This window comes from Gekko japonicus, unplaced genomic scaffold, assembly GCF_001447785.1.
Source record: "Gekko japonicus isolate JY-2015 unplaced genomic scaffold, Gekko_japonicus_V1.1 scaffold1716, whole genome shotgun sequence".
Lineage (NCBI taxonomy): Eukaryota > Metazoa > Chordata > Lepidosauria > Squamata > Gekkonidae > Gekko > Gekko japonicus.
Window position 1 is genome coordinate 324,404 of NW_015165868.1, and position 20,398 is coordinate 344,801.

Below are 20,398 nucleotides of genomic sequence, written 5' to 3' on the forward strand. Positions count from 1 at the left end.
GAAGGAAGGAAGGAAGGAAGGAAGGAAGGAAGGAAGGAAGGAAGGAAGGAAGGAAGGAAGGAAGGAAGGGTGTACCTGTCACCGTGATTACATATCCTGGGATACAAACATGAAATCATTTGGGGAGGGGCTGTGGCTCAGTGGCAGAGCATCTACTTGACATGCAGAAGGTCCCAGGTTCAATCCCTGGCATCTCCAGTTAAAAAGGACCAGGCAGTAAGTGATAGGAAAAACCTCAGCCTGAGACTCTGGGAGAGCCACTACCAGTCTGAGTAGACAATGCCGAATTTGATGGACACAGGGTGTGATTCAGTATAAGGCAGCTTCATGTGTGTTCACGTGATATCATTACCAATTTTGGCGAAGAGGCTGTGGCTCAATGGCAGAGCATCTGCTTGGCATGCAGAAGGTCCCAGATTCAATCCCCGGCATCTCCAGTTAAAAGGATCAGGTCAGTAGGTGATGTGAAAGACCTCAGCCTGAGACCCTGGAGAGCCACTGCCAGTCTGAGTAGACACGGACCAAAGGTCTCATTCAGGATGAGGCAGCTTCATGTGTTCCTGTGACCACTTCACTCGTTTCATTTTTTAGGCGAACGCCAAAAGACATTTTAATATTTATTTATTATTTGTATTTATACCCCGCCTTGCCTGACAAGCAGGCTCAATAGAATAGAATACTTAAAAATGCAAGGTGTGTAAATGATAGACACTCGGATTTTACAAAAATGCTCATCAGACAGCAACAGCTGTCTGCAGCTACCTTTTGAGTTCACAAGCCCGGCTTTGTCTGGATGTAGTATGTGGAGTTGATGTTTGGTGCAACACTTTCTTGAATATAAGCATAATCCCGGTGATATCATCTTCCGGGCCCTTTAAAAAGTGCTGAGTCACCGTGACAATGTGATATTGAGGGAGGAAGCGGCACGGATCCTAAGACTTCAAGCCACAGTTCTGCAGGCGCGACTACAAATCTCGCTGTGCACTGGCCATCTGTTCGACACCTTACTGTGGCGGGAACTTTCTGAGAGATGGTTTGGCTCACAGGTTGGTCACATTCATCATCTCTCTTTTTTAAATGTAGGGAACTTTGTCCGAGCCTGGAAATTATGACAATTTTGTGCGGCTTGTGATTTTGCAAGCATGTGTAAATAGTTCAGTCTGTATATACGTAGGCCTGTTAATGTGGAAGAGCCTCAACCATTCCATCTCTATTCACATCAGATCATGGTTCGGCTCCTGCAAAATAGCATTACTATGCTCAGTTTGTACTGAATTATCTGTCTTTTTAAAAAAACTTTTCTGCATTTGTATGTTAATGGAAAAAATTAAATCTGATAGATGAGAGAGAGAGAGAGAGAGAGAGAGAGAGAGAGACTAACGAAGCAGCATGTAAAACATGCACAGATCTTTGAGTGAAACGTAACTAAGAAAATATTTTTCACTGCACCACCATCCTGGCTTAACCTGAGCTCATCAGAGCTGGGTAGTTAAGCAGGGTCAGCTACAGTTAGTACTTGGATGGGAGACCACCCAGGAAGACTGGGATTGCTATTTTTTTATTTGATTCGATTTGTAGACCACCCTCGCCTGCAAACAGGCCTCAGGGCGGTGAACCTTTTCGGTAGCGGCCCCTACCTGGTGGAATGAGCTCCCAGGGGAGATCCGGGCCCTGCGGGATTTGATGCAGTTCCGCAGGGCCTGTAAGACAAAGCTCTTCCACCAGGCTTTCGAGTAGGGGCCGCTGCCCCCCCCTATTGTGTTACCATCTTGGGGGGGATTGGAAGAGGCCCAGAGAAAGGCCCTGAGAAGATCTGGAACATTGTGACGCTATAGACTGTCTCCTAGGAACTGTTCAGAACTGTCCCGCCATCTTGGGTTTTGAAGTCAGTTATCACCGAGCACTTTATGTGATATAGGATGGGTTTTAAATTGTATATAATGTTTTTATAATGCAGATATACTGTTATTTTTGTATTGTTGTTTATATCTTGCCTTGTAAGCCGCCCTGAGCCCTACGGGGGAGGGCGGGGTACAAATTTGAATAATAAATAAATAAATAAATAAATAATAACCTTTTAGTAAACGCATTTACAAATCAGTTTAAAAACAATTAAAACAATAAACAGCTCGATAACGGTTCCAATTTCAGTTACAGATGGTGCTAAGAAACCAATTTTTATCCTTACCCAGTGGGGGGCAATGCCAAAGAAGGGCAATGCCAAGGAATGTTCAAACTATCGCACAATTGCACTCATATCACACGCTAGCAAGGTCATGCTCAAGATCCTACAAGCTAGGCTTCAACAGTACGTGGATAGAGAACTACCAGAAGTACAAGCTGGGTTTCGAAGAGGTAGAGGAACGAGAGATCATATTGCCAACATTCGCTGGATTATGGAGAAAGCAAGAGAGTACCAGAAAAACATCTACTTCTGCTTCATTGACTATGCTAAAGCCTTTGACTGTGTGGATCACAACAAACTATGGCAGGTCCTTAAAGAGATGGGAGTACCAGACCACCTCACATGTCTCTTGAGAAACCTGTATAAGGGCCAAGAAGCAACAGTTAGAACCGGATATGGAACAACTGATTGGTTCAGCATAGGAAAAGGAGTACGACAAGGATGTATATTGTCACCTTGCTTATTTAATATATATGCAGAGTACATCATGCGAAATGCTGGCCTGGATGAATCACAAGCGGGAATTAAGATTGCTGGGGAAAAGATCAACAACCTCAGATATGCAGACGATACCACTCTAATGGCAGAAAGTGAAGAGGACCTAAAGAGCCTCTTGCTCAGAGTAAAAGAGGAGAGCGCAAAAGTGGGCTTGAAGCTCAACATCAAAAAAACTAAGATCATGGCATCCGGCCCCATCACTCCTTGGCAAATAGAAGGGGAAGTCGTGGAAGTAGTGACAGACTTCACGTTCCTGGGATCCCAGATCACCGCAGACTGTGACTGCAGCCATGAAATTAAAAGACGCCTGCTCCTTGGGAGGAAAGCGATGGCGAACCTAAACAGCATGATAAAAAGTAGAGACATCACCCTGCCAACAAAAGTCCGCATGGTCAAAGCAATGGTATTCCCAGTAGTCATGTATGGCTGCGAGAGTTGGACTATAAGGAAGGCCGAGCGCCGAAGAATAGATTCTTTTGAACTATGGTGCTGGAGAAGACTCTTGAGAGTCCCTTGGACTGCAAGAAGATCAAATCAGTCAATCCTAAAAGAAATCAACCCTGACTGTTCCCTGGAAGGCCAGATAATGAAACTGAAGCTCAAATACTTTGGCCACCAAATGAGAAGGGAGCACTCCCTGGAGAAGACCCTGATGCTGGGAAAGATTGACGGTCAAAGAAGACGGGGATGGCAAAGGATGAGATGGTTAGACAGTGTCATCGATGCAACGAACATGAAATTGAGCCAACTTCAGAGGACGGCGGAAGACAGGAGGGCCTGGCGGGAGATGATCCATGGGGTCGCGAAGAGTCGGACTCGACTGTGCGACTGAACAACAACAACAACAAGTGGGGGGAGAGGAAAGAAGGGAAGAGCTGTCCTCAACCGTAGGCCTGGTGGAACATCTCTGCCTTACAAGCCCTGTGGAACTGCACATAAGTCCCGCGGGGCACGGATGTCATCTGGCAGAGAGTTCCAACAGGTCGGTGCCAGGGCAGAGGAAAGCATTACTATGCTCAGCCTCTGCCTGCCTCAAACACCCCATGGCTGGGGTCACCACAAGCCATGGTTAGTACTTGGATGGGAGACTACCAATGGCAAACCACCTCTGCTCCTCCTTTGCCTTCAGCACCCCATGGATGGGGTCCCCACAACTTGGCTGCAACTCGACAACACCTTCTGTTCTATTGACCCCAAAAGGATTTAACGAAGTTCTAACTCACAGGCAGGCCGTAGCCAGGAATATTTTTTTTGGAGGGGGGGCACATTTACATTTTTAAAGGGGCAGTTAAATTACAGTTAATTAAATTAATCTGGATGCCTGTCTTTAAAGGGGGAGTCTCCGTGGCTGATTCTAGCCCTTCCTTTCAAGCGACAGGGCAGTGAGCGTATCAGTTCCTAGGGGAAAAAAATAGCTCAGAGGGCATTTAATTGCCTTCAGAAGACATTTAAATGCCTTTTGAGTTCTCTTCCACAGGGCAAGAAAGCCTAGAAGGGCACTCAAGAGTGGCACGTTCAGTAAATCTCCAACAATCCCCCTTTCTACTAGCCCAGTCCTGCCAAATACTACCTAGAGATATATTGAAGGTGCCACTCTTGAGTGCCCTTCTAAATGCCTTCTGAACTATCTTTTCCCAGGTCCTAGGGAGGGAGGGGGAAGCCCGAGAGCAAGCCATGGTGAAACTACCTGGGGGGAGGTCTCTCCTCAAAAATAAGATTTCTACACACACACATACACATATTAAAATATACAAAAAATACCCCTCAAAAATAAGGTTTCTGGCATGACTATTTGTGGGGCGGGGCTTTTAATTAAGGGGCGGTCCCCCAAATGCCCCACTGTAGCTATAGGCCTGCTCACAAGCATGATGGTGGTGCTGACCAGTGTTCCCTCTAAGCTGAGTTAGCGTGAGCTATCTCACAGTTTTTTAGCCTCTGGCTCACACATTTTTGTCTCCGCTCAGGAAGGAGGGCTCCAGAGCCAACTAATTGATGCAGTAGCCAAGTTGCTCGCTCACAACTTCAATGCCAGCAGCCCACAAAGTGGAATTTTTGCTCACACAACTCCACAGCTTAGAGGGAACATTCATGCTGACCCCCATAGTATTTCCTTTGCGCTACGATACTCGCAGGTGCACTGACTCTGAATGTGGATGATTCATGGGTAAGTGTCATTGACAGACTGATGTGCAATTCATCTAATTATTTTGAAGGCTCTCTTGAAGCCATCAGCACATGTCATGCAGCAAAGAATCCTCCTGAGTTAATTCTGTGGTGTCCAGTCTGGAGAACGGGGGTTTGATTCCCCACTCCTCCACATGAGGCCTGCTGGTTGCCCTTCGTCCAGTCACTGTTCTCTGAGAACTCTCTCAGCCCCGCCTACCTCGCAAAGCAGTGTTCCTTCTAATCCCTCCCCAATGAGCGGAACAGTTCACATCCTGAGCAGAATATGACTGCTGTAATCTTAAAACGGGCAGTGGGCAGTGCAAGACCCTACATGGCTCCAGACTGCTGTTGAGCGGGGCTTCCTGTGTTCATGAGCACAGCTTAGTGGGAACACTGCCAAGGTGACTTTTGTAGGGAGAGGAAGGGAAAGGTGGTTGTAAGCCACTTTGAGACTCCTTAAACTAAGAGAAAAGCAGGATATAAAAATCTATTCTTCTTCGTAATGTGTGAAGTTGTACTTTGGAGGCCCGATTTCCGCCGCGGTGGAATCGGGCCCCGGGGGGAACCCCGCCCCCCAAAGCTGCCACGTCACTCACGTTGGGGGCGTGGCCCAGATCGGCCCATATGGTTTCCCCCCCAACGATCTGGGCCACGCCCCCAAAGTGAGTGACGTCGCACATCACTTCCATTGACGTGCTGGCAGCGTGAGCGCGCATCCGGAGCCGGCTCCTGGATCCGGCAGACCCTCCCCCACCGGTGAGTACAAAGGGACTTGGCAACCCTATTCCAGAGTAATCCCAAATTCAGATATTTTGAGAGAGGGGAAGAAACATTTTCTCCCAACCTTCTCTCTCCATGTCGTTCATGATTTTATAATTTTTGCCCATCCCCCCAGATGTCTTTTTTCCCTTTCCTGAATCATATTGCCACCCTTCATCTCTGCAACACATCTTGCCTAGCTATCAAAAAAAGAGTTTAAGTTCCTTTTTGTAAGTGTAACAAAATCATAACAAGAAAACAGATAAATCAAACGATAATTTTTTTTAAAAAGCCACTGCAAATATGAATCGCAGATGTTTTCTTTGCATCCAATTATTTGAGTCTGACAGTGAGACACACATGCTTCAATGCTGCCAGGATTTTTGAGGTTTCAAAATTAGGTTGTTAAATAATTCAGCGCAGGCAACGCACCAACTTCGAGTTTTGACTGTGACTTTTCTTTGTCTTTCCTCATTGTCTGGTTCTTTGTTTCTTCCCCAAAGCAGCAATATTGATTTCTGACACCACACAGACAAGCAGCTAGGAGTATGATGGAAAGCCACCCGCTAAAAGTGATTTTAATTGCCATTCAGAATTTCCATCAAACGGATTTTTAATATGACGACACAATTCACTCTGTATTGATGTAACTTGCTATAAAACAGAGGAAGGGTCCAGTCTCAGAGCTGTGGGGAAACAAATCTCCAACAGTTCATTGCGGGTCTCAAAGTCAGGAGCCAAAAAGGTTTCTTGTTTTCAATGAACGTCGGTTGAGGCCTACATAATACTGGACGCAAGATATTAAACATGGCCGCACGGAAAGAGGGGCGATCTTCGCCAGTGATAGGCAGGGGTGGCTGTAGGGTTGCCAAGTCCATCTTCCACCCCCAGCGGGGGACTTTGGGGGCGTTTCTGGAGGGGGTGGGGCATCCCCAACGTGATAACATCACGTTGGGGACGTCTGCCACCACCCCCACCCGCCCGTGCGCCAGATCTCCAGAAATGGCAGTTCCCTGCACTTAAAGTAGCCGGCAGCCAGCGTTTCCCCTTTAAGAGCAGCTGCGTTTCCCTTTTAAGAACGAAGCTGGCATTTCCCTGCAAGCTTGCGGAGTTCGCGCTTGGGATGAAACACGGGCTGCACACACTTAAAGGGAGAGAGATGGGTGGCTGTGGGTGTTGGGGGTGGGGCAAACTGGGGGGGTTGGCAACCCTAGGTGGCTGTCTTGGGCCCCACACTGGGAGGGACCTCAATCTTCCACAGCTCCACCCCCCGAAGGAGGAGAGAAAAGAAGAAAAGCAAGCTCTTGCTGCCACTTGTGTCCACCTGATCTGGGGCAAGGGCAGCTGGCTTCCGGTGACTCCTGCTCACCTCGACAGGGCCCCAGAAGCACAAAGGCTGCCACTGCCTGGAAAATGGTTCCTCAGGGCCTGGACGTGCCAACTTCTCTTCTCTGTCCCGGACAGCAAAATCAGTGGTAATCACATTATTTGGCTGGTGGAATGACCTTGCTTTGATGGGTCACAAGGTATGCAGCCCAAATCTACGGTGACTGACCAAAACGAGGCTTTCCTTATATCTTTGGAACACCAGCAAGGGTACACAGATCACAATCTGATGTTAATAGTTGCCCTACTGTCAACATTTGCCCTGTTATTCTTGTCTTCAGGGGTCATTTCGTAGAAAAAGAGGTGCAGGAGCTCATTAGCATAACTGTTTTGCATAATTCATTTGCATATGCCACACCCCCTGGCATCACCGGAAGTGTGTCAGAAGGCAACACCCACCGCTCAGGTTCCACTGTACTGTTTTGGATTGCTAGCTATTGGGGGGGGCGGGGGGGCGTGCAGATCTGTCCTCGCAGAGGAGGGAGAGCTTGTACCTGAATAAAACTTGGTCTTAAAGGTGCCACTGGACTGTCTTGGACCGGGGGGCCGGTGGGAGCTCTGCAGCTTACCTGGCTGCTTCTTGCTCTGACTGAGGGCTGCTGGGAGCTGTGATAATTCGGAGTGTTGGCTCTGAAGACACATAAAATTGAATTACTGCCAAGAAGTAATTCGGATCATAACCCGATGATATGGAAATCGATAGAAAAGGATAAACAATTTTTATGGAGAATTAATGAGGACTAGCGACTGCTTGTTGCATGTGCCCACCATCTGGGCTCTTTACTGCCGGAGCTCCGCTCCTGTGCGCTCCTGCAGGAAATGACCCCTGCTTGTCTTCCATTTCATAGGTGAACCTTTTTGGCCCAAAAGGTGGGGTGGGTGGGGTTCCTATAAGAAGCCAGTGTGGTGTAATTCTAGAGCGCTGGACTAGGATCTGAAGACCCAGCTTCATATCCCCCTCTGCTATGAAGCGCGCTCTCTCTCTCTGGCCAGATCGTCCTCAATGAGCTGTTTTGAGGATAAAATGGGGGAAGGGCACATACACTGTCCTGAGGTTCATGGGGGAAGGGAGTGATAAGTGGTAAAAGCAGATAAAACACTGCCTTGGGAGATGCATCTATAGCGCAGGCACTGAACAGGCACCTTAAGCGAAAAGGAAAGGTGGAGTATAAGCATTTTAATTAATAAATAGATTCCCCAGTTCATTCTGGAACGAAGTTTCATCATAAATTAAACACATCCTGGCTTCATCCTGGCATGAATAGCAGGTGTGTGTGTGGGGGGGGGGGAGGACACACTATTGCTTTTTGCAGGGATCCCCAGCCTTTTTGAGCCTCTGGGCACCTTTGGAATTCTGACACAGTATGGTGGGCAAAATGGCTGCCGCAGGAGGCAGAGCCAGCCACAAAATGGCTGCCATGGGTTATCTTTCACACAATGAAGATCTTTGTGCTGTGGTGGCAGCTGCTGCCAAAGCAATGTGTTTAAAAACCTTCATAGCCAATCAGACCTCCAAAGGCCAGTCGGAAGCCCTGCAGGGCAAAGGTTTTCTAAAAACACTTGGTGGGAAAGTTGTTGGCGAGCATCATGGTGCCCGTGCCATCACGCTGGGACCCCTGGCTTATCGGCATTGGAAGCACAGTTGTGGGTGGTATGGATACAGAACTCCCCCCTCTGGGCCCAGGAGGTGGGACTGTTGCCTGACCAAGAGCACCTACCCCCCCCCTCTTGCCCAGCAATGGATAAAGTTTGGACAACAAACCGCAGAATCATCAGAGAAGACACTTGGTCTGCCTCTCCCCTTCGGAATGCCATAATAATATAGGTGTTTTGCTGGCAGATTAAATAAAAAGGTAAAGGTAAAGGTTCCCTTGCTCGAAAGCCAGTCGAGTCCAACTCTAGGGTTGTGGTGCTCATCTCCGTTTCAAAGTCGAAGAGACAGCGCTGTCCAAAGACGTTTCCATGGTCATGTGGCCGGCATGACTAAACACCAAGGCGCACGGAACGCTGTTACCTTCCCACCGAAGCGGTACCTATTTATCTACTTGCAATTTCTCGCTTTCGAACTGCTCGGTTGGCAGGAGCTGGGACCAGAGACGGGAGCTCACTCCGTCATGCGGCACACTCAGGTCTCAAACTGCTGAACTACTGACCTTCCACAGCCTGCAGTTCAGCGTCTTAACCACTTGAGCCACCGCAGTGTGTACTGTGATTTAAAAAGGGGTGGCAGCACTGGTACCAAACAGTACTTAAGTAGCTTGGACAGGTTCTTGCACTCTGATTTGTTTTCCAAAATTGAACTGAGCACGGACTGCAAACTGGCAAATCTGGTTTCTGCCATTGCTTGTTTACATGCTTCTTTATTTACTAATGGAGAGGGCATTAACTCGACTGGCAGCGATCGAAAGGGACAGTTTCTTATCGCTGCGGAATACAATCCGCGACAAATCTCCCGCCCCTAGGACTCATCCCCGACTCTGTTGTCAATGATGACTTTCTTCCTCCAAACTCTCAGAACTCATAACCAGGAAATTGTATTATGCCATTTTTCTTACAGGCAGATTGGAGTATTAGGATGCATAAATTGAACAAATCTCACCCAATTGATACTTCGTTGAAATATAATCCAAGACAGCCTGCTTTTCATATAGAAGGGTTTTTTTAACTTGAAAAGCTACCTGGAGATTAAAGTGGGTAAGGAGCACCGGGCTACCGTACAAACTAGGGAAGGAATAGATTTACTATAGCAAGGCCAATCCTCTAGCTAGCGCAGAATTGTTTTCCAGACATATTTCCCAATTCTTTGACAGGGTACATTAGACTCTATTGTTCACTTCAGATATGCCTCTGTGTGAGTATCTGTGTATATATATAAGGCCTCCGTGCACATCGAAGAAGGCAATTTCTCCTTTCAGATTACATTTGGTTCTCATATGCCTGTATGCTCCAATGTATGAGGCTGCACCCTGAACACATCATTAGTCCGGTAAGGCGTATGAGAACTGAATAGGGAGAACATGATTAAAATGGATAGGTAAACAATAAAAGGCAGGCAAGTACGGCAAGCCCACAGAGAAACAAGGGAAGAAGATTGAACAGAACATTTAAAACTGCCCAGTTCATTTGCTTAGAATAAATGAGCCAAACTCCCATGACAAGGAACAACTTGGCTGTAGCCATCATGGATTCATTTGTGTATGTGTGTGTAGATCTCCAGAGGCAAACTGGAATAGTGTTTGCACAGCTGTGTCCCAGGTCCTGTCCACTGGCACATCAGAGAGTGACAGACTGTTGAGAATGTGGACTGGAATGTTGAGAATTTATTGTATGGAATTCTTCTGCTACCACTACCCACCCACACATACCTGCTTCACCTACTATACCCCCCTCCTTCCACCTTCTAAGAGTTCACCAGATATCTTGCATCCATACCGGTAACAAAGTTACTTTTTCAAGCATCAAAAGTACCCAATAGTATGTTCCTGTGCCTGTGCTGGACTACAAAAGTCACACTGTCCCAGCAATGAGAGCACTGCATGAACCCAAGGACATGCACTGCTTTCATGAAGTCGCACCGTCTTAAGCAAGACAATGTAATGGTGCTTTTAAGGAGAATTCAGACTCAAATTTTCTATTGTTAGGAAGGTCACTGTGAAAGTCAGGCACCAGCACCTGGCAATTATCTCTCCACCTATGAAGAACATCCTATGAATACCGTACCTGGGAACTGCTGAATTTTTCAATATGATGAAAAGATGCCTTAAGTGCTGATGTGGATGGCTACTTCCTACCTACCAGGCATTTTTGATGCTGTCAGATTACTTCTACACATTTCGCCATGCTAGAATGAGATTCATGGAAGAGAATATTCCATCTCAACTGTCTGTCCTCTTTAGTGTAGTGGTTAAGTGCGCGGACTCTAATCTGGGAGAACCGGGTTTCATTCCCCACTCCCCCACTTGCACCTGCTGATGTGACCTTGGGTCAGTCACAAGCTCTGGCACAGCTGTCCTTGAAAAAGAGCAGTTTTTGTCAGAGTTCTCTCAGCCCCACCCACCTCACAGGGTGTCTGTTGTGGGGAGGGGGAGGGAAAGGAGTTTGTAAGCCGCTCTGAGACTCCTCTGGGTAGTGAAGGGCGGGGTATAAATCCAATCTCTTCTCTTCTCTTCTCTTCTTCTTCTTTATGGGTTGGATCCTATAGATCTGTCCTGCTAGCAGTGGTGTTTCCCTCCAGTGCAAAGACCCTTCAGCCAAAGCAAGGAGCCTCTTCCATCAGGGGAAAGCTCTTTATACCAGAATGCCCCACTGCTAGCAAACAGATCCTACGGGTTGGATCCAGTCAGCTTTTTCACTGCATCATATGTAACGTCTTTCCATACTACAACTGCCGCCCCACATGGCTTTTATATATACAAGTCCTATATTTCTCAGTATAGCCTTTTTTAATGGTCACAGAGGATCCCTCCCTCCTTCTTCACCAACAGAAAAACTGGTTGGATGCAACCCTATATCTGCATTCCACTGCTTGGTAATTCCCATCAGCAGCTATTCTATTTCCCAAGTATGTAGATCTGACCCAGTGCTCCTCCACTGCAGGTCTTCACATTTTGGGTCCTGTTTAATTTGTTTAATCCTCATCCCCAAATCAATACACCAGCTATTTTCAGTTACTTTGGATTCCCTCCCCCTCTTTAAATTTGAACAGTGCTATACTGTGTTTACATTTGTACAAGCAGGGCTTTTTTCTGGAAAAAGAGGCGCTGGAACTCTTAAGAGGGAAATGAAGTTTGTAATCTGTATACTGACAATTCATGAAGTTTTAAACATTTTAGAAATAATTTTGTCAAAGAGGTTCCGGAACTCCGTTCTGCCGTGTTCCCCCAGAAAAAAAAGCCTTGTGTATAAGTGCTATTCCAATAAAAACAATTTCCATATAGTAGGGTGGATCCAGGGGTCATTTCGTAGAAAAAGAGGTGCAGGTGCTCATTAGCGGCGGCAGCAGCGAGCGGAAAAATGGCATCCGGGATACATCAGTGGCGAACCTGACGGCGGCGGAGAAGGCGGAGCCAGGACGACGTGCGAGCGTGGCGGCGCAGGCGGGCGGAGCCGTAAAGGACAGAGCCAGGACCGTGCCAAGCATGCCGCACGCCAGAGGGGCCTACCGATCCGCCGCAAAAAGAGGACCGCCAGAAAAAGAGAGGAGCCAGAAGCCGCAGCTGACGACGGAAAAAAGCCGATCCAAGGAAGAACAACCCCCCCCTCCACTGGGTGCTGGTAGGGATGTCCCCACCCCTGATGAATTGTGGCCTTAGATTGGGATAATGGATAACTGTATAGCCGCTCAGAGACCCCTTTGGGGATTAGAGCGGGATAGTAAGATGAAAGTAATAAATAAATAAATAAATAATAAATTAGCATAACTTATTTGCATATGCCACACCCCCTGGCATCACCGGAAGTGTGTAATGCAACTTACCTGGCTGCTTCTTGCTCCTTGTGGCCCGGGGCTGCTGGAAGCAGGGGGTGGGGCTTGTTGCATGTCCCCACCCCCTGGGCACTTTACTGCCGGGGCTCCGCTCCTGTGCGCTCCTGCAGGAAATGACCCCTGGGTGTATCTAACCATTTGTTTCCTGCTGTTGAAAAGGGAGGTCCCTCTTTGGCCACAAAAAAAGGCTATGCTGAGAATCTATGGGACTTGCATGGACAAAATCCATGTGGGATGGGGGCTGTAGCCGGAAAACGAGATTGGGTGGGGGGGAAATGGCTGGAACTGCATGACTATAACTTTTAAGCCACAATTTATCCTCCCCCCCCCCCAAATCAGATCTTTCAGTTCAGCTGTTTGTTGCTATTGGGACATAAGCTTAACAAGCAGTGCCTTGTTTAATTTTGTTTACTAAATATAAGTCAAAATACTGTATATATTACTAAACATAACTGTAACTTGTATGTGAATGGAGCAAAGTTGGAGTCCAGTGGCACCTTTAACAAAGCTTATACTCAGAATTAATCTTTGTTGGTCTTAAAGGTGCCACTGGACTCAAACTTTGTTCTGTTGCTTCAGGCCAACACAGCTGCTGCCCACCTGAAATCTATCTATATGTGAAGAGCCGGAGGACAGCCCTGTTGGTCTGCAGTAGCAGTCCAGTAGCAGCTTGGAGATCGATTTGATTTTTGGGGTCTGAGCTTTCAAGAGTCAAAGTTACCTTTTACTGGACTCAAGTCTACTGGACTAGCTGTTACTAGACTCATATAGCTGTATGTGAATGTAAGAATACCACTTCTTCTTTTTTTGAAGGCATAATTGGGGGGGAAGAAACCGAGTGAATACCGTAAATATGCTAAAATCAGATCACGCTCTGTTGAGGGCACACACAAAAAAAACCCTTCTAAAATGTTCTGATCCCTGCTCGCCACATGCAGGGAGCTCTTCGCACAGAGAAACACTCCGAATTACCACAGCTCAAAGCAGCAAAAGTCCAACCCCTCAGGCTGCTTATTGCATGGATGGACTGTTAATTGTGATAATGTACTGCCAGGCTCAACATCCCATCTTAGTAGGGCTTTTTAAGTAAAGCTTTCTAAGTCAAGCACAGACTCTGCCAATCCTCTTACAGTCCTGCCTGGGGAAAGAAGAAGAAGAAAAAACTGCTGACTTCAATTACTCTATAGATTGGTTCCATTTGTAAATGGTAAATTTAAAGATTCCTCATGGACGGCTGCTAGCGTGTGACTGCCTAATATATAGCTGTGCGATTTTTGCCTTCCAGGCATATTCAACTTTGAAATGTTCTCACTCCTCTGGATCCACAAATCCAACTGCGTTAAATATGGAGCAAAGCACGGCTCCCTCTTCAGGGGCCTTCAAATCGGACCACAATCATCCATTAAGTAAAACATTGTATTTAGAACACCTCCGGCTGTTCTACAAGGAACTCACACCAGGAACAACAACAGAAAAAGCACAGGCATCTCCCTGAGCATCCCGTTGCGAGAACCATAAATACATATACATAAGCTTGTACTAAATTCTCCCACTGAAAACGTTCAAGGCAAAGAGTTTCACAACCTCTCTCTCACACACACACCCTTTTACCTGCGCCACAAACTGTTTGCTATCTCTTTTCCTAATTTGACACCAATTTTTAAAATGTGGGTTTCTTTCTGAGCCAGTGCTAGAGAGTAAGCCAAAGTAGATAATACCACATCCCCTAATTTGTCACCAGGATGTGCACTGTTTTGGAGCCTTTTTTTAACCTTTTAAAATCACCATGGGGCCCAATCCTGCTAGGGACCACAGTGCGGGGGGATGAAGGGCTGTTCCCCCATGTTATTTTCAGGAGCCAAAATGGTTCCACGCCTGTTTTGACTCTTGAAAATGGCATGGGGGGAATAGCCTCTCATCCCCCCCTGCTGTGGTCCCCAGTAGGGCCATGTGGTGATTTTAAATGTTTTTAAAAGTCCCTAAAATGGTGCTGCATCCCCATGACAGATTTGGGCCAAAGTGATCATTAAAGCAAACTGATAATGAAGCAACACGATAATGTCACAGAGGCAGCCAATCAGATATGGACAGACGATGACATCACACAGACAACACAGAGTCAGGGCAGGAGGCATGCTCGTAGCTGGCTTTCTGAAGATGCCATATAGCCCCTCACACCTCGCTCCTGACCACATACCGAAGCCAAATCAGAGTTCTCCGGCAGAGCTCTTCCACATCACCTATTGCCAGATCCTTTAACTGGAGATGCTGGGGATTGAACCTGGGACCTTCTGCACGCCAAGCGGATCCTCTACCACTTAGCCGCAGCCCATCCCCTGTGAAGTTTCCTTGAAAGACCACCCCTCCACCAGATTTTGCTTCGCCTTAAACATGCAGTTTAATAATTTCTTCAGTTCCGTAAATAGGAAATATAGATTTGTAAGAGGCAGCAATCTGGTAGTGGCGTTAGTCTTGAGAAACCTTTATAATCAAATGAGGGTTGTCATCTTTAATACTTCTACACAGTCCATTCAAGGAACGAGAGACATCAATCGTTCTAGCTGCCGATAAATAATAACCATGCTGAATATTTTGAAGACAACAGCATCTTGTGATTTAAACATACCCTGGGGGAAAACAGCTTGGCCAGCTAAAGGGCTGGATCATACTTCACAGGGTCATCTTTGCTTGTTGCAGCTTGGCTGTTGCTGCTTCTTACAGTCAGCAGAAGGAAGCGGAAAGACACCTCTCAAACCCATAATGGACCGATAGGTGCAGCCAATCAGGGATCCCCGATGTCCACACACTGCTGTAAGACCTACAAAGCAGCAGTGACGGCAGCAAAGAAATGTTGCTTCTCTGCCACTATTCCATCAGCTAGCTCACGAGCATCCCAGTTATTTAAGGAAACAGGGCTTCTGCTGAACCTTAAAACAGAGCCTTCATTGTATCTGGACCAGATGATTAGCTGTGATACTTTTCGCTGATAAAATATCAAGTATATGTTCTGATTTAGATGCTGACAGTAACGGAGGTCCACTGGAAGAACTGCCCAATACACTGCCTGTTTTGTTTATGGACCACTTTCAACCAGTTTCCATGATGGATGCTGACAAGCTCCTGGGATCTGTGAAGGTCAGCACTTGTGCCCCGAATCCTTGCCCATCCTGGCTTCTACAAACATGCACAGACCATATTAATAAATCCTTAGTATCTATTAAAAATCAGTCACTAACTTGGGACACCGTCCCCATACCACTTAAAGAGGCAGTTATCTGTCTGCTACTAAAACAAAAACAACAAACCCATCCCCAGGGGTCATTTCCTGCAGGAGCTCCGGCAGTAAAGAGCACAGGGGGTGGGCACATGCAACAAGCCCCGCCCCCTGCTCCCAACAGCCCCCGGCCACAAAGAGCAAGAAGCAGCCAGGTAGAGCCCCCCCCCCCAGCAATCCAAAACAGTCCAGTGGCACGTTTAAGGCCAAGGTTTATTCAGGCACAAGCTCTCCCTCCTTTGCGAGGGCAGATCTGCGGGCTCCCCCCAACCAATAGCTAGCAATCCAAGAGTCCAGTGGAGCCTGAGCGGTGGGTGTTGCCTTCTGACACACTCCTGGTGATGCCAGAGGGTGTGACATATGCAAATAAGTTATGCTTATGAGTTATGCTAATGAGCGCCTGCACCTCTTTTTCTACAAAATGACCCCTGCCCATCCCTAAAGAAAAATGATGTAGCCAATTATTGCCCTGTCTCTAATCTGCCCTGCCTAGGGAAAGTGATTGAGAGAGCAGCAGCAGACCATCTCCAGGTCTTTTTGGATAATTTATATTTCTGATATAATAAAAGAATCCATATATATATTCCATAGTATTCTCAGACTATGTGCAGGACAATCTATCAATACTCCCAGAGAAAGAATTTTTAAAATCTGGTTTAACAGCTAGCCTTCTTGCCTAAAAAATCCTGTTTCCTGGTGCTCTTTTAGCAAATCAAAATCAATAGCAGTGAAAAAAGGCAGAGGTTAAGCCCCTTTATCTAATCCTTCAATTTAGTCTCCTGTAGGGTTGAAATTACTACAGCTGGGAAGAATAGTAGCACACTCCCCTTTTCCCTTTACAGTTTAAGTTTAATAAGTGACAAGCTATATGAACCTTTATGCTCTGTTCTGTAAATCACTAAAGAGTTTCTTGCACTTTTCATCAAGAAGAATGGCAAACTTTTTTAATAGTGCAGTTTTCATTCCCCCCCCCCCCCCCTCTTCTTTCTTATATTTGTATCTGGCACTCACTTCAAGAACTTCAGAGGAATATGCCTTTTTATCTTCCCTGCGAGGTATGAGGTTGAGAAAGAGGCAGTGTGTAGCATCACATTTGCAGACATCATGTGAAGGGAAACTGCTCACACTTGTCAGTAGGGTGGCCCCTCGTGGTTAGTTCTCCTCCTCACCTCCCTGCATGAAGAATCATGGTTAAAAACTGGTGGAAGCTTGGTGGGCAGGGACACGGGGAGCAGCAGTGTTGTGTATCCTATGACATCAGTACTGGAGAAACACAGAACTGATGTCACGTCACTCTAGGAATTGCTGGAGACTCTATGGTAAAACTATACTTCTATCCGGCCTTTCTCTTGCAAAGCAGGATCAAAGTGGCTTACGGTAAGTCTCAGCCAATGCAGTATGATTTCTTTTAAAAAAAATAAACCCCAAAACAAAACCCGTTCTAATACAACAAGTCTCTGGCAAGACAAGTCTGAGTCCCTTCCTTAAGCACAGAGGAGACTTGAGCTGAACAGCCCTCCAGGAAACACTCTCTCTCCCCTGGGAGCACAACAGGAGATTTCTAGGCACAAGTCCTTTGAGTGTCTCAAAGACAGGGAAGAACAGGGTTGCTTGACCCCTGCACTCATACACTGTGGTGAGAGGAGTTAGGTTTTTTAATCCACAATTCTCCATCTGTGAAGCCGGAAGGAACCGAATCAGTATAACAGCCATCACTTGTAGATTTGTGTACTCCACCATCACCAAATAAGAAGTTAAGATAAGCTCTATGCAGAGCAAGAGGTTCCCACCTCAGGGAGGCCAGGACTCCCTTTTCTTTGCCTATTTACAACAGGTAGGTCATATCATCCAACTTTCTCTAGGGCAGGTTCTTTGTGTGTGTGAAGTTCGCACACCTGCCTTATGAGGCTCCTCCATGGACTCAACTATGTCCTACAACTCTATTAAGTAAAGCTTAACCCCCCTCCTCCAGCCTAAGGAGGCTTCCCTCAACTTCAGTGGCTCTTTCATTGGAGGAAGATACCATGGATTAAGCAGCAGTTGACTCTGATCTGTGGCCAGTCTTGGCTTTCTGATGATACATTTGTTTTTGATGCCACATTTTTTCCCCCTCATCCACACATTACATTTTTAGGTCCCCCCTTTAAAAGACTCTTAGGTGTACATCTACGGAAAGGATAATGTATGGAGACTCTCTCAGATTTACAAACATACCCTTCAATCTCTGAGAGGTGTACAGTGCAATCCTATGCAGAGTTGTTCCAGTTAGTTTCAATAACTATCGTCTGGAGCAGGTAGGCTTGCCAAGCCCCCACCAGGGGCGGGAGAACCCCTGCTGAAACAGCCCCCAATCCGCCGGCGGGGATCGGGCCACTGGGGGAACCCCACCCCCGAAACCGCCGGATCAGGCCCACACCCCTAGCGTGATGCCGCCACCCGGAAGTGATGTCATGCCGGGGGCATCACCGGGCAACGCTCTAGCAGTCGCCCCAAAAACTCTATGGTACCATAGAGGTTTTGGGGCGACTGCTAGAGCATCGCCCGGTGACACCCCCGGTGTGCTGACATCACTTCCGGGTGGTGTCACAGCAGCGCGCGTGCGTGCAGAAGAGTTCCCCGCGGCTAACAGTAAGAGATTTGGCAACCCTAGGAGCAGGGCTCCCTAACATGGTGCTGTGGGCACCACGGCATCCGTCGACACCTTTCCTGGCACCTGCCATGTGTTTTTAGATAGTGGGTGGTCCAAGTGGAGCTTCTGATTGGCAAGTGGAGAGCTGACTGGCTGCACAGATTTTTTTTAAAAAAAACATTGCTTTGGCAGCAGCTGCCACCACAGCACGAGGATCTTCATTGTGTGACTGAAAGTAATCTGCAACTGCTACTTTTTGACTGTGCCTACCAAAGATGCCCACAGGCTCCAAAAGTGGGACCCCTCTGGAGTCACTCCATATAAGGTTGTTCTGGTGGCCAACGGACGCAAAAAGCCAGTGTTCATAAACTACAGTCGATATGAGGCAACTTACGATATGCTATCAGACGATATCGGAACTGGATCCTTTCGGGGGGCAGGGGGTGTGAGAAAAAAACAACATGAGGTTAAAAAGGACTCCTGGCAGTGATCTACGGGAGCTGCCAGAAATATTATCCTATTCCTGAGTAGAGGAACAGGTGTGAGTTAGTGAAGTCTGACAGGATTTGCGGGGCATCCATCTATCAGCCTTCGCTACAGCTGGTCCAGGAGATGAGAGGTAGCGAAACGTAGCAAAAACCTGACAGAGTATGGAAAAAAGTGTGTCTGAATTTGCTCCTCCTGGTCTGGGCCTGCCTGTATCATTAGGTGGCTCTGGGCAGTTGTTGAAAGCAGCCCTTCTGAGGGGACAGACATTTCATTTGTTAATTATACCTTTTTAAAAAACACTAAGCCACATTTTCACTTAAACAGTGGGCTCGGAATGATGTATAGCAATAAATAAATATACACATAAATTAGCTAAAAGAATCCAGGGAAGGTCATCTGCTCACTCTCTTAACACCACAAAAGGCCAGAAATTTTGTCTGGTGGACCGATGAGGGTCACCTGCTCTCTGAAAAAAGTTATTTATTGGTTGGTATTTGCTAAACTTTGGAAACAGAAAAGCATACCAACACATAAAGCTTTTTTGGATAAAATTAAAGAGTTTTATTTACATGTAAAGTTATCGGCATTACAAAAAAAAATAGGATTCTACAAATATTAAAACTTATCTGGTCACTTATCTGAATAGACAATGTGATTATATTTATTCATCTGGCATAAATCAAAGATTGTTGTTGTTCAGTCGCACAGTCGAGTCCGACTCTTCACGACCCCATGGACTAGATCCCGCCAGGCCCTCCTGTCTTCCACTGTCCTCTGAAGTTTGCTCAGTTTCATGTTCGTTGCATCGATGACACTGTCCAACCATCTCATCCTTTGCCGTCCCCGTCTTCTTTGACCTTCAATCTTTCCCAGCATCAGGGTCTTCTCCAGTGAGTGCTCCCTTCTCATTGAGTGGCCAAAGTATTTGAGCTTCAGTTTCATTATCTGGCCTTCCAGGGAACAGTCAGGGTTGATTTCTTTTAGGATTGACTGATTTGATCTTCTTGCAGTCCAAGGGACTCTCAAGAGTCTTCTCCAGCACCATAGTTCAAAAGAATCTATTCTTCGGCGCTCGGCCTTCCTTATAGTTCAGCTCTCGCAGCCATACATGACTACTGGGAATACCATTGCTTTGACCATGCGGACTTTTGTTGGCAGGGTGATGTCTCTACTTTTTATCATGCTGTTTAGGTTCGCCATCGCTTTCCTCCCAAGGAGCAGGCGTCTTTTAATTTCATGGCTGCTGTCATGATTTGCTGTCACAAATCGAAGATAGTTATATCCATATTTCGTTTTAGAATTTTATTTAGTAATTAAGTTGTCCGGATTTATAGTATTATTACTTTATTTTGGTCTTCTAAAAAGCGTTGGACCTTATGCAGTAGAAAAGAGCAAGAGCCCAGTAGCACCATAAAGACTAACAAAAGTTGCGTCAGGACATGAGCTTTCATGAGTCACTACTCACTTCTTCAGATCAGATGTTGGGCCTTATGTATTATGTATAACAAGGGGTGGACCCGCGATACT

General features: G+C 46.6%; 1 protein-coding gene and 1 non-coding gene across 2 annotated transcripts in view; one reads left to right on the top strand and one right to left on the bottom strand.

Annotated features, from left to right (window-relative positions):
* Positions 1 to 20,398, bottom strand: part of TPK1 (thiamin pyrophosphokinase 1) — a gene marked incomplete at its 5' end in the record, with an annotated part of 382,875 nt that overhangs the window by 306,637 nt on the left and 55,840 nt on the right. The gene's annotated exons all lie outside the window — the stretch shown is intronic.
* TRNAV-GAC lies at positions 127 to 198 on the top strand. The gene has a single exon. It is a non-coding gene; the product is annotated as a tRNA-Val (tRNA).